The sequence below is a fragment of the Periplaneta americana genome, chromosome 15 (genome assembly GCF_040183065.1).
Source record: "Periplaneta americana isolate PAMFEO1 chromosome 15, P.americana_PAMFEO1_priV1, whole genome shotgun sequence".
Taxonomy (NCBI): Eukaryota; Metazoa; Arthropoda; class Insecta; order Blattodea; family Blattidae; genus Periplaneta; species Periplaneta americana.
This window is the reverse complement of record NC_091131.1, coordinates 50,508,936-50,521,335: the sequence shown is the minus strand read 5'-3', so window position 1 is coordinate 50,521,335 and position 12,400 is coordinate 50,508,936. Positions and strand designations below refer to the sequence as shown.

At 36.1% G+C, this 12,400-nt stretch overlaps 1 protein-coding gene across 2 annotated transcripts in view; it reads left to right on the top strand.

Moving 5' to 3' along the window:
* Nucleotides 1-7,394: 7,394 nt before the first annotated feature.
* LOC138714900 (constitutive coactivator of PPAR-gamma-like protein 1 homolog) overlaps nucleotides 7,395-12,400 on the top strand; it is a 94,095-nt gene continuing 89,089 nt past the window's right edge. Inside the window, exons 1-2 of one of the 2 annotated variants that reach the window (XM_069847160.1) lie at nucleotides 7,440-7,458; nucleotides 7,580-7,691. The gene's annotated coding sequence lies outside the window, so the exon portion shown is untranslated. Of the gene's footprint in view, nucleotides 7,692-12,400 lie in introns of both variants that reach the window. The other variant, XM_069847161.1, reaches the window with a different exon arrangement.

The window sequence follows — 12,400 nt, the reverse complement described above, 5'->3', positions numbered from 1 at the left end:
TAGTGGTCTTAAAAAGAATTATACCTCAGGATAGCTCAGTCAATGTATAAATATTATAGGCCTACTCATTAAAATTAATAGAATTTATATATTTCAACTATTGTTACATACCTGTTTGCTACAAATCTTGTAGAATATTATTTTTCCATCATAAGTGAATTCTGAATATTCTGTTAGCCATTGCCGGATCAATGTAGATTTTGCACTTATATTTTTCGGCATTATCGCGTTAAACTTCACAGGAAAACGTCCTACCGCTCAAAACTTCTCAACACAAATAAGGTGAGGGAAAGAGCAACTGTTAATGAGCATTCAAATGAACCGTTGTTATTGAGATTCAATTGGACAAAAATACAAAGTTCCACTTATTGTTGTATTTCCTGGTAGTGTTAACACTAGGAGGGCCATTCTTTTAAATATTTTGTAACAGTTTACCCTACTAATTCGCAGTTTTACGACTTTTCATAAATATTTCAAAAACACTCTTTCTCCAAAAATTGTGATTTTATGACACTCTGAAGGGCAGTATAGCTAATCGGTTTCAGACCGAAAACAGTCATTTTTATAGTATAGTATATCTCGGAATCGGTAGCAGCACATGTTGTGATTGTTGCCTGCTTCAAAACTAAGGTTGGTTCTTTGTCGGCATTTATGCCTCCAAACATGTTAAATTCGGTGAAATCTATTGCGAGTGTCGTGAAATTCAAAACATTTTGTTTCCTTTATCAATGGTTTCATGGCCGGTGTGAAGCAAACTTTCCACTTTTTAAATGCCTTAAATTTCGCAGTGAATGCATGTATAAATTATAAAAAGTAAGAGTAAAATGCGAAACTTTACAGTGAGTTAGGCATTTTTAGGCGAATATTAACAAATTAGGCTCTAATAACCGTTTTAGGGCATTTTAGGGCACTATAAAACTCTTTGAATACCTTTCAATTTCCATGAAACACAAATATTAATAATTATTTTTACTTTTCTCCTAAAGAAACAAAATAGGCATTTGCCCTAGAATCCGATGTCTGTTAATAAGTTAACTCCAAAATATTCCGCCTTAAAGCTACACATTAACTCTGCCGCAGTCAACAATACAAAACAACAATTTCAAACTAAATGGCTACAAAACGAAAAAAAAAAAAAAAAAGAAAAACTATAAGATAAGTTCTGACAGTTCTAACAATAAATTTGTATATTGAAGTACAGCTTATCGGACTTCAAAATGGTTTTTAAAAGTGTAATGTATGTTTTTCACTACAAAGGCCTAGCTAAGACAGAGTTATCACTAACACTAGCACTTTCATTATCACTTTCCTGAATTCCATCATCTGATTTCCTGCCCTCGCCTCGTGTACTGCATAAATTTCTTATGACATTATTGAACTTTAAATAATACAAAATACAAATATAAACATAGACTATCCACCTGGGATATTATGTTAATGTCACTTTTTACATTCTGGAACATTATATATAAATGTTACTCTCACTTAAAACAGTGTATGTTTTTCACTCCAAAGGCATAGCTAAGACAGCGTTATCACTAGCACTTTCATTACCACTTTCCTGAATTGCGTCATCTTTTGATTCACTGCCATGGCCATCATTCTCCTTCTCCTCCTACTCCTCATCATCATACATCATCACTACCACTGTCATTATCTCCACCTAATCGAATTATTATTTTGTCTATAGTATACTCTAGCAGTCGATCACTTTGCCAATACTCATTCTCAATTTTCACTACATTCCAATAATAACTTTGCCAGTCTTCCGGAGAAACTTCGTTTTCTGCCTGCACAGTCAGTTTCTGTAGTCTCTAAGGAAAATTCTCCGCTGGTGTTATTCTCTCGAAGCAAACACTTTACCTTTGTCCATGCCAGTTCCAATGCATTCGCACATACATGGAGAAGAGTGGAGAGCAAAGTGTCCATGTGGGGCTAGAAGCTCATCTGCTCTGTAGCTTTTCCCTTCGGTTTGTTAGCATCCACTAAATCAAAATAGAGCTGTTTTGGTCATCTCCTCACAAGGGATGCCATGTCTCCTTAACCAAGCGACAATTTCTTTCTTTGTCTCGTATCTGGAAGGTATTGGATGGTAGGGAGCATTGTCAAGCACTATGATAGGCAGTGGCAAGTTTGAAAATAATTTGCTCCCAGAACCATTTCTCGAAGTTCATGGAGTTCACCTCTCCATGGTAGTCACCAATAGTTGAGCCGTCTTTGTAAATGAAATCCACTTTCAGAACCAATGTGTACTATTATAAGCCTCTTGGACTTTTTTCCTTTTATAATGCCTCTAACATCTTTTCCTTTCTGTCAGCATTTTTGGAAAGTCAAATCGGTGTCTATCCAAGATTCATCTAGGTAAAATATTTGTCTTTGCTGTGCTTTGAAGTGTTTAACTTTCGTTATATAGACCTACCTGCAACGCCAATCAATAATGTTTGGTCGTTCTTGAAGAAATAGTCTTTGATCTTGTGATCTCTTCCACACAAATCCCATGCTTTTTAGCACTTTCTTCAGGGATGTCTTATCCCTCTTCCATCCTATCTTCTCTTTTAGCACTGGGATTAATTTGCGGACTGTAGGAACTATCTTCTTCTGAATGTAGAATTCTTGAATTGTATCTCTAATTACCCTTCTATCGAAGTCATTGATATCAATCTTTCTGTTTTTTCTGACTCTGTAATTAAAGAATTCTAAAGTATTTAACTATTTAAAAATACTGACTTACAATCCAATTTGGTGTAGGAGAAGTACATACAGAGAGGTTAGTTGGGCACGCTCGGATTTTGCAGGAGCTGTTCCCCGCCAAGAGATGGGATGATCACCAGGAATAGTGCATCCGCATTCTCGGCATGCGAGCAATGAGTGACATTGCAGTTTCGCTTTAGTTGTGTTGTAAGAAGAAGTTGGCAGTGAAAGTTGTAATCTTAAAAGTTTAAGTTAAGTTTAAAATGCTCTGTGTAATGACTTATTCATTACGTGAATGTAAGAGAGTCTATACAATACACACATAAGCAAACGAAAATCTTGTGTGGCGACAAGACGCAAATTTCGGGAAAATTTTCCAGAGAGACCTGTTTCAGCTGCCAGTACAATAAGAACTTTATAAGAAGTTCATGTGGACAGGTTCGGTAAATGATGAAAAACCAAAAAGATAATGCCGTGTTCTGTCGGAAGAGAAATTAGCGAGATTGATGAAAGATTGGAACACACCCCTCAAAAATCCCTCAAGACGTTTAGCGCAAGAAACTGGAATAAGGGAAAAAGTAAATAATCGACTTACAGTTTATTTTTATATTTTTAAATAATGTGAATTATTGATGAAACAGCAATGAGCTATAATGACAATAGAAATGAGATCTTATCTCTTTTTACCTGGAATTGTTTCAATGTCATTTGGTCGCTCGCTGACCATTTTCCGGATTCTTATGATACTGACATTACTAACGCCAGCGTATTTAGCAGCTTTGGAGGTAGCCTGCCTAAGGGGAGTGATTAGTCCTCTTGTTTCGAGCCTCTTCGTCGCAACATTTTATTATATTATAACCTTCTCTATACTGTGTATTGGCCACGATGTCGAGTTGTTCTTGCTTGCTCCATTGCTAAATATAAACTGTGAGGAGGTAATGTTTTCGTACTGGTGATACTGAATGTTATCTGAGGTCTTCAGATTGCACGTACAGTGGTGAGGTTATCTTCCCTTTCTCCCACTTCTACGCTCCCAGAACTTGCTACATGTGACCTAACAATAGGTATGCTTCGATTCATGTAATTACTAAATGAAGTTGCATTGGTCACAGTATGAAGTGGAGGATGGTAGACACATGCTGAATGATAACACTTTCCACTTCTGTTTACAATACTGGTGTGTGTATTTATTACCATGTCTGTGCTCGGTGCTAACACGTTGGTCTTCCATCCAACTAGTCAGAGTTCCAATCCCAGCCAGGTTGTAATAGAATTTATGGTGAATAAAACACGTTGCAGAATGTTTTTCACAGGATGCCTCCGTTTACCTATTTAATTCTACCAACACACTCCATCTTCCACTTATTTAATCTACTATCTGCAATAGTAGTTAGAAAAAGGCTGAAGTGAAGTCTTGGGAGTAGTATGGGTTTCCAATGTTCATGTAGGAAGGACACCAAACATGGTGCACAAGATACATATTACCTACAGAACAATAGTGGCGAAGCTAAGGTATAAATACTGCGTAGGCTGAAAAAATCTGCTTACCTTATATTTTTTTATAGAGTAGATGTTTCTCGGCTTTTCTATCAACAATTTTTGTGACACAGATCCCACAAGAAGATGATGACCACTCATTTTCACCTCCAAACAGAATACAGGTACTATAACAATATACCGTAAAGAGGGGTGACTTTGAACAGTAATTTAGCGCCTTTCTAAATTAAATGCTGTACCCAATTGCGATAAAACTGTTTAAGTTGTCAATAAACGAGTTCAGTTCTTTCAAAATAGGGTACAGCATTTAATTTAGAAAGGTGCTAAATTACTGTTCAAAGTCACCCCACTTTACGGTAACTTATTTGTTTCAGAAGATGTATTATATTTCTTTCTTGTGTTAAATATTAGGTACAGTACCTTGTCGACTAGTTTCTGAAGGTAGCCCATAACAGGCTGAAACTAGTCAACAAGATACTGTACTGTACCTAATATTTAACACGCGAAAGAAATATAATACATATTCTGAAGTGATATAGTGTTAAAAGTTGTGTAATCAAGATGTATAACTTACTTGTCTTAAGCACCCTATTAACCAAGGATATTTCTTATACCATGACAATTAAAAATGTTTATTTTGTCTTCCTCCATCTTCTATTTTAATGTGTAAATCTGGTGTCGATCCCCTATCTTTGTAAGCACATTTGTTTCATATATCCAACTTGAAAACGGTTTCTCTTTTAATTCTACCTCAATGTTCTCTCAGTATGAGCCATTTTACACAAAATTAATCTGTAACACACACATAGGCATGCACTTTTGATTAAACCAACATTCAACAACACAGAACATTCACAGAACACCAATATAGTGCAACCAATAAGCTAGCCACATTTCATACTGAGATGTAGCGAATCAATACCCCCTCCCCAGTTCCCCCTCAAGCTTGCAAGTCAAGATTGTAGCCATGCCTTTAGAGCAGGCATCCCAGAAATGAGACAATGACTGTACAGCTACATGCGCGAGGGAACCTCAGTTTGTGCAGATTGCTTACGTGTGTTCTCTTACTTCCTAGCTGGAGGGGTGTACAAGAATCTATTCAAGTGTTGGATTAAATTGACATTAATTGAACATTATGTAAGAATACTTAGCAAAAGAAAAAGAACACATTTATTGTCAATACATATTGAGAAAATATTAAGCCTAAAATTAATTAACTTTAGAATAATGTTTTATATAATTACATACTACTTTAGTAAAAATTAACAAAGCAGCTGTTTAGTCACGTTATTCCATTCAACAGTAGCATGTAGCGAGTAGCTTATTGTTACAGGAGGCTGCAAATAAACTTGGCCTGGCATATGTTGTTTAGTCAATTGTCCGAAGACAGGTCTGAACAAGTGATACCAGGCAACTAGGTCAGGAGATAATGGGGTAGCATGGCCAGTTTCTTTCCCCCTCTCTTGCATACATCGCCAACTAGCTACATATTACACTAATCAGACTTCAGATGCCTACAAACAGTTTTTCTTCCTCTGATACATATCGTCAAATGAGATGTAATGCCTGATAATGGATTTAATTACATATCAGCCAGAACCCTCAGAGGAGCCTATAGGCATCCAACAAAGAAAACTCAGTGCGCAGAAACCAGCGGGCGTGACTTCGTCGTGCAGATGACGTATGCTCCCGTTCCCAGCATGCTCTCACACCTACTGCAGGGGGGTAAGAGAGGTATAGCACGCGCGCCGCGAGGAGTTCGAGCTGAGTTTTGCTTGTAGGATATTATGGGTAGAATGAGTCTACAATCAGAAGTTAGTCTGAAATAATGATTTTCTTCGCTGTTTAGTCAACTGCCGAAGATAGCTTTGTACCTAATAAGTGAAACCTATAAGGCATCACTCATGACTCATGAGACAGTGAAGTCAGGAGATAATGTGGTATGGTGGCCAGTTCCTTTTTCCCTCCATTGCATACATCATTTACTAGTAACATACCAATTACACTATAATCACACTTCAGATGCATACAGACAATAATTGTTCTTCCCCTGACACCGTCGAGATATGGGCACAGTCTACTATATACAGTCACGAAGCTTGAGTTTTGAGGGTGCTAGAAACAATAGACTGTGACGGTACTATTTTGCATTGCCTGTAATGAGGCAATATTAGCGATCCTAGTGGTGAGCAACTATCTAATGTTTGCATATTTACTATGTATTGAGCTTCGCGACTGTATATACTAGACTGTGATATGAGCCTACTATCTGATAATATATTTAGCCTACATATCGCTAGAACCTCAAAGGTACCTGTTGACAACAATTAATCCAAAGAACTGTCATTGAATGATGTACGTAACAGGAAACATGATGATTGGGGGCTGGAGAGTTGAACCCTCTGATCCTCACAGTTCCAACTTAATAAATAATTAGGAATGAAGGTGAGTGAAGAACCAGAAGAAAACAAAGAAAATGTCGTCTTTACGAGAGATGATAACATATATATAATACATAGCCAGAAATGGGTTTATAGACATATAAAGAGAATATGTGCACAAATAGATATGTACGTATATCGTACCGGGAGCCATAGCAATAATAACTTCCTCTCTTATGAATCTGCGCGCTACTGGGTCACAAGAGAGGGTGAAGAAGAAATTTTTCAAATTTATGTTCCATGAAGTGTCATTGCTTTACAGTAATTTTGAAATTATTATTTTTTTTTGTGTACTCAGATCACAATTAATATTAAGATACCAGTATAACAGCTGATATTGGTTTGACTAGATAAGGGCAGCCACGGTCGACTTTGGGTAGCTAACAAAATTTAATTTCTATTCTTGTGCATGTCATGCAATTATCTTTGCGGAGAAAGTAAAATCAGTACCTCTCTTCGTTATTAACATTGTAGATATCTATTATTTGTCTATGGTGGATATAGGCTACTTCTTTATATACGTATATATTTTGAATTTTTTATGTCTCTTCAAACATTTTACTTCATTATGTAAAAAAAAATAAATTATTAAATTTCATAAAATTAAATTGGTTAGTATTGCGTATAAACCGTTTACATTTTAGTAAATTGTAGTCTTTTTCGACAATTATTTTGACCACAGAGTAATTTTGTCTTATCGATTTTGGTAGCATGTGCTAGGAGCTAGGAACGGTGCATGTGTTGCCTGTTAGGGTGTATTCTACGTTCTGTCTACCTTGTCTTTCTTTATGGTAACCATTTATGGTAAACATTTCTACTGCAATACAGAGTAGGTGGTCACTCACAGTCACGAGATAGATTACTCAATTTAAATATTTAAAATCCGTACACTGAGTTTTTAGTTTAATTTAACTTCATTAATTTCACATATATTTAAATCGTAATTTTAGGCGCTCAACGACGTTAGTGCTATCTATGTTCGAATGGAACCTACGTCATCGTGTGTGTCGTATAATAAAATGGAGGATAGTATTCAATGATGAACAATTTAATACTTTTTATGTAAGTACAAAGTGTAATTGTTATGTAAACTGTACAATAATGACTCTATGTTGAGTGGATTTATTTTAATTGCAAGTTAACCATTTTATGTTCATGTAATAACTAGTAATGATTTGCATGGGTTGGGCTTATAATATGGCCATGCCGGTCGTGTACATTTTTGGAATGGAAAATAAATTAACTGTAATTTAACGTGGGAAAAATTATTGATCATATTGAGTTTCATTGTTCTTTGGCTTACTCTAAAGATTTACGATCGTACTTAGTTGAACTGTATGTGCATTTGGCTAATTGAAAAGAGTGCAAAGAAAGGAATTTAGTTCGGAACATGCTGGTAGTTTACATTCACTAAATGGAATTTTTTATGTTATTGATAATTGGATAGTCAGAAGAATGTTCATATGATATTGTAGCCGTTAGAATTTTTTCATGTTCATGTTTGTGTAAGAGAGTTGAAGTTTTGAGTAGTAGGTTTCAGTGCAGTCATTTTTTTTACAACCATGTGCACATCAGAAATGTTTGCGAGATTTAGTGTGTACATTATGCATTTTTTAGAACACATTGAACTAGAATAGTTGTTGAATTTGAAAATTGAAGGCTTCAGTATCTTGTATCAGTAGTATGTTGCTTTCTTAATGTTTAGCCTATCATGTTAACTGATGTAGAAAATGGATTCTTTTGTCTACATACTGCTCCATGTCATGTAAACATTACTGCACTGCAAGTTGCAATCTTAATTAACGTCTTTGAGGGAAAATGGAGTACTTAATTTTATGATTATTATATTTATGAGAACGTTCAAGAATGCTATTTAATATGTCTATGTGATTCGTTGTTGCACGTTCCCGTGAAGGTAAGTAACATATAGGCCTATTACAAAGGAATGGGATTAAATTTGCCTGCTCTTTCCAACGTGTGATGGCGATTCAGTTTTCTAAACTATTAGGCCTATGCCTATAGCCTATGAGTCAAAGTATTGAATCCTCGATCTCTCTGCAGGTATGCTTCACACACGGGACTGACGTCTGAGTTGTAATTGCGTTATTTCATGATGAAATGAAACTGAGAGATGGTATAACTTTACAAGTACCTTACCGTATACATATAAGTTATCTGGAAAAATAAATAAAGGAGTTTTCGTAAGGTTGAGGATCAGTGACAGATTAGGTTTGGTTTATTCAGGCTTTTGGTATGCCTTAATATGCCCTTTGGTAGATAGATACACAAGTAAATTTACCCTGGACCCAAGAAAGGAGTGCTTTCCCGCTTAGTACAACATTGGGTTACATGATTTCGTGTGAAAATGATAAATTCATAAGTAGGTATAGCTCTGGAGTAACGGTTAGCGTGTCTGACCGCGAAACCATGTGATCCAAGTTCGAATCCCAGTAGGGACAAATTACATATTTCCCGGGGTTTTCCCTCAACCAAATATGAGCAAATGCAAGTAACTATCGGTGCTGGACCCTGGACACACTTCACCGGCATTATTACCTTCATTCCATTCAAACGCTAAACCTGAGGTGTTGGTACAGCATCGTAAAATAACTCACTAAGAAAAGTCAGGTATATAACAAACTAAGGTATTTGGGGAGGATTGAATGAGTCTATGGTTTTCTCAGTGATCACATCGTGTCTTTAGTGTGGTGTACTACAATTTTGAGATTATTTTCAATGATTTAAGTACTTGCTAGGTGGGCTAAAAACCACCAGTTAGTAAACCATGTATTATTCTCTTCAGCAATCCATGTAGATTATACTAATGAGCTAATATGTTCATCGGTGGAATTGAAAAGTGTGTTGGCATCTTTGTTGTTAGAGCGTAACATCCGCACCTCCTGGGAACAGCTACAGTGAGCCATAGTAATGTGTACTTAAGCTGTTTTACGGAAATTTGCTTTAAGTATTGTAAAATATATGCTATTCTTTATTCCACTTGTGTTGTATGAGATTTATAGTATTATATTGTAACATAACCTTGTGCTTATAGTCAACATATGGTGGACTTCGGAAATTTAACTTTACCGACTGATTGTTGCTCTGTAGGTTTAACATTAAGTTGTCACGTTTAATTTTTCTTCAGTATTATGCTTATACTACGCAGTAATTTACTATTATAGTCTAATTAATTAATAGGCTACTGTATATCAGAAGTAGACTTTTGAGATCACATTGTTCTGGAACTTAATATTTCCATTTCGAAAATAAGTAGAGTCTACAGGTTCCATTATCAGGACGAAATAAATATGACCAGAAGGCTTTTCTGTTGGGCTTGTTATGTCTGGCTATTGCAATAATTCATGGCCATGAGGTCGTGCATTTTTGTCAGTAACAAATTCTTTCCTTAATTTCTAAAGCATTAATTTTTATGGGGATCTATTTAGGAGTCCTATATTTGCATCTGTAATGTTAACTCTCATAGTCTACGATGACCGCAGATTTTGTGAGTCAGGATTGCCAATAATTCGTTTTCAAACCAGTCCTCAAATAATGTCTGCATCCATCTTGGCATCTGAAGCAGCCATAAGCTTAGTCTAATACAACAAAGAAAAAATAATAAATCTAATTCAGAAGAAACTAAATCAGTGAAATAAGGAATAATACGTCAAGCCAATACACCAAAATAATCTAAAAATAGGAGCAAAATCATAACGTAAATAATTAGCTAGATAAAAAAGGAAATGTTTGCTTTAAATGTTTTTTGAGAATAAACAGTTATGAACCTAGCCTTTCTTACTTTCAGCATGGAGTGTCATAATTCTCTTTTTCAGAGACAGAGATGCTGGAAGACCCTAACCTTTTTTTTTTATATACATGTGTGTGTCATACCAAGTTTTGTCCAAGAAAAGTATCTGGTGTCCAGCAGCCTGAGAATTTTGTGTAGCATGGATAGTTCTTACTTGTTAGGCACTTTATATGCTTTTACAAAAATTCTTCCAGCTATTTATCTCTAATTAACTTAGGTACCTTATATGCACTCCAGTATTCCTTGAACTTCTTTCAGTTCCTTCTTTTGAAAAGTCTTTTCACCACTTACCTTAACCCAGTTTGCTTTTCTTGCTCTTTTGAAAAGTCTTGTCACCACTGACCTTAGCTTTTTGATGGGTCTTTACTCAACAAAGAACTGTAATTAGGCTTAATGAAACTGTTCATCATAATGTCGCATACAGACTTACGATATGATAGGTGCTTTTGAGATTTTCTTTTGGTAGGCCTGCTCTTCTTAGTTAACTGCCCGGGTCAGTTTTGAGGACCTTTAATCTTTAATGCTGAAATTGTGACACCGTTTTGTTTCTAACAAAATGCGTATCAAGGCAAAGTGAGTGCATAGACTTTTCACTACACTTCCATAGCTGATTGTCCTCTGTAGTCTCCTGGTTACCACGCGTGCCTTTGGATCTGAGATTGACAAGTTTAAACTTGTTCAAACACGATGAGAATTCTTAACGTCCTGAAACTATCTATAATTTTACTCAGTCTGATTTCATTCTCCAGCACTTAAAGAGAGTGTGTATGGATTGTTCAGATACACTTTTTGATCGTCTGCAAATATATATAAAAATATTTTATCATAAAAACGTAAAATCTGAGGTGTTCTCTTTGTAGCCTGATATTGAAATGATCTGTTTTGAAACTAGCCGCATTCAATGGCAACCTTGATGGAAATTGTAGGGTTATTTCCTGAATTGACCTTTACTATATATTGTTAGTTCCAAAACTGGCTATGTGAAGCATGTAATATTGTAATAGTTGACTCAAGCAAGTATGTTGAAATTTTTCTGGATGTGGCATTACTATTCTTCTGGGGACACAATGTGTAGTTTGTGACGGAAATCAATGGCTGAAGACTTTACAAAACCAGCAGGATAGTGGCATTTCAAGTTTTTTCCTTCAAAGTAGTTTTCATTTTGGAGAAATGAGAACAGTGGCGCCATTCTAGTTTCGGGAGAATTACATTACAGGTCAACTTGAACAAAACTGGAATTATTTCTTCACCACTTTGTCCATTGTGCAGTCTTAAGGAAGAAATGGATTAGAATCATCTTCAGTAGTGTACAGCCCATTTCTCTAAATCCACTGTGTGTAAGAAATATTGTAGAACAAAAGAGTTAATGGCTTTCTTGCCAAGAACTCAGTATTAGATCAACAACATTACAGGTCAGATTTTGTAGTCAACGGAAGTGTAACCTAGAGAGACAAGGATCTACGTAAAAACTATTATTTTTTGGTCCTGTTATGGAGGAGAAAAATTCGCTCCGGTGCCGGGGATCGAACCTGGGTCCTTGATTCTACATACCAAGTGCTCTAACCATTGAGCTACGCCGAAGTTCAATCCACAGCACTGATCGAACCCCTCTCCTCCAGTGTTTTTCCCTTTGTGGCCTGACTCCAAGTTGGGCATGTATGCTGACATTTTATATTAAGTCAACTACCATTATACAAATAATATAAAATGTCAGCATACATGCCCAACTTGGAGTCAGGCCACAAAGAGAAAAACACTGGAGGAGAGGGGTTCGATCCAGTGCTATGGATTGAACTTTGGTGTAGCTCAATGGTGAGAGTGCTTGATACATAGAACCAAGAACCCGGGTTCAATCCCTGGCGTCAGAGCGAACTTTTCTCCTCTTAATATTAACTTAATTGTTACCATAATAGATGTATTCTGTAGGACCAAAAAGTAATGATCTTTACGTAGATACTTCGAG